Below are 2,928 nucleotides of genomic sequence, written 5' to 3' on the forward strand. Positions count from 1 at the left end.
AGAAGAAGAAGAAGAAGGAAAAAAAAAAACAGGATTGAACATTAAAGGCTCCTAATCTGATTAAAAGTGGAGCGCGCTGAGCTCCCTCTTATGAAACCTCCGATATGCTCGAGAGCTTGATGCGCTAAAACGCGCTAAAAGACTCAACTTGCCTGTGAAGGTTTTGGATACAAAAGTAACCACCAACTGTTATTGTTTCGCTTATGTCTGGTAACTGACTCATAATCAGAGTATGGATGAAAAGCCTCCGCCCCTCGAGCCACGATTGGAGAAGAAGGGGCGCGCAAGTCCCACCTCGGTCCTCTCCGAAAACGTCAATCATCCTCCTCAGGAAGGTGGGACACTGTAATAAACATAAAGAGATGTGACCGGACCGGGTGGCCACACAGTGATGGATAGAGAGTGAATATGTAGCCTAATAAATAATTGTGAGTGGCAGTGGAGCTCTGACCCAACAGGACAGCATGGCGGTGCTTGGAAAAGACACTCTGTCAACCAGACTATATATTTTACCGCTGAATATTTACATCCGTGTAATCAGTCAAAGGAATAATAAATCAAGATGAATTTATTAGAACGTGCAGCAGTTTGTGGGGCAGCACATTTACAAGCCTTATGTTGTAGGGACCAACAGTTGTAAGAGCAATTTTACTGATCCCCCAGTCTAACCAGCCTTTTATTTAAACATTTAACAACTAGTCAGTGAGAGAAAGTTAATAGGCAACTATTTTGATAATTGATTAAAGGGGAACTCCACCATCTTTTTAATTGTTTTTAAAGCTAAAATGCCCAAAATGTATCGGTTCGAGCTGATCAAATGTGAATATTTGCAAGTTTTAAGCATTAAAAATAATATTTTGCTTGTTTTCCGATTGTTGGTCAGTCAAAACAAGTTTTTTGACTACCACGTCAACTAGGGCTTCGGGAAATCATCATTTTCTGACATTTTATTGACCAATTGATTAATGAATTAATCAAGAAAATTGCCAGAATGATGAATCAATAATAAAAATAATTGTTAGTTGCAGCCCTAAACCAGACCTGTACCTAAATATGTTACAACTCTTTGCATCAAACATTTAATATTTGTTATCTCATGCCAATTATCTTCCATTAACACCTAAAACAAATATAATTCATAATGTGCATGTGCTGCAGTTCTGTGCCTCAGAGTCTGGTCTGTGCTATATCCAAATGCTTCCTTCCCTTCTTTTACTGGCCGGACAGAAATCGATCAGTCAGTTTTCTCATTACGTGCTGAATAGGGAGGTAGGGCAGTAATTGTCACAAGGGGCAGGGTGAGGTTGAGGGTAGTGGTGGTGATAATGTCTGACACTCAGGAGCTGCAAGACTGCACAGCACAGCCCTGAAATGGAAGTCTGCAGTCCAACAGCCATTCTGCTTGATTTTATTTCCTATTTAACAGGGTCATAATGATGGAGGATTATCTTTGTGTTGTAGACCTTAAAAACGAGAGTGGTGGTTCAGCTGTAAACATGTACACTCTAAAGTGTGAAAAAATTATTCATCAGACATGACAAATATCAAGTTTTTCTTATATATATATTTTTTACCAAATTATTCATCTACAAAAGTGTGAATATAAAACCACACTATGATGTCAGGTTGGTTATTCAAATCCCGATCCATACCTCCCACACATTAGTCTTCTTAGGTCTGATTTAAAAATCAAAGGCTGCATTGATTAATGTGAAATATGATCTAAAGGCCTCATTCTTTTTGGTCTAAATTCAAATTTATTCCACTTTAAGCCAATAGACAGAAATGACCTTATTGCTTGTGGATGCTTTTTGGAAAGTAAACTCTAAATAGAATAAATAAGACCTTGTTTGGGGCTCTGATTGCTGTATTTCACAAAAAAATACTGCATTTGCACCGTTAATGAAAGAGAAGAAGACAAAAACATCTGACATCGCATATTTTCCCTCCATTAAAACCAAATGTGTTGTTGCAGCATTAATAATCCTGCAAAAAAGGAATAAGTGGGATTTGATTATAATTGCAAATGAATTTTGATGTAAAAATATTCTTATAAATAGTAGATGTTTTTCTCCAGAAGTTGCAGAGTTGTTTTTCTGAGACTGAAAATGTTAATGCCAAGCATGTCGGTATTCCCAAAAGAAATGTGAACTAGTTGAATTTGTTGAGTTGTGTTGTGTTTACCAACATCCAGTGAGGCTGCTCTGATAAATATGGAACAAGACTGAATGTACTATACATTATAATACATTTGTGATTGGAAAATGGCAGGTTTTGTCTTCAGTTTGAGCCCCCCAAACCAAAATAATGTAAAGTCTCTAATAATGTTAGGACGCTGTACCAAACATGAAGACTGTTATAAAGCATTCATTAACTGTTTATGGATGTTTTATAAGAGCAGTTAGCATAGTTGTTGACAAATGCATTAATACATTCTAAATGCGTATAAGTGTTACCAGATATCTTATAATCAAACCATGTAAACCAAACCTCAATATTTCAAGCTTCATAACAAACTCATGCTGACTCCACAGCACATGTTCTCTTATCTGGACCAGGGTCAAACAACTCCTCCCAGAGAGAGCTGCAGGTCAGAGCAGGGTAAGTTATGTATGAGCTAGGAACACATCGAGGGAGAAAGCAGCAACTGCATGGCACATCTCTCCAGGAAGTAACCTTGATGAAAAATTCAGTTGTTTGCAGCTCCTGGTGTCCCTCAGGCATGAATAAAGTGAGGCCCAGACAGAGAGAAAAGACCTGGGCTCAGCTTGAAACTACTCACCGACCCACTGCTGGGGAGCACACACATCGGCTAGCATTAGGAGATGGGCACGAATTAAACTTTAATCGCACCTCAAATAGATTAAACGACAGGAGCCGAGTCAGCATTTCCAAGCCCTCGCTCTGCCTCTGTTGACCATCCTCCTT

The sequence above is a fragment of the Morone saxatilis genome, unplaced genomic scaffold, assembly GCF_004916995.1.
Source record: "Morone saxatilis isolate NCDOM2014 unplaced genomic scaffold, NCSU_SB_2.0 Contig23, whole genome shotgun sequence".
Lineage (NCBI taxonomy): Eukaryota > Metazoa > Chordata > Actinopteri > Moronidae > Morone > Morone saxatilis.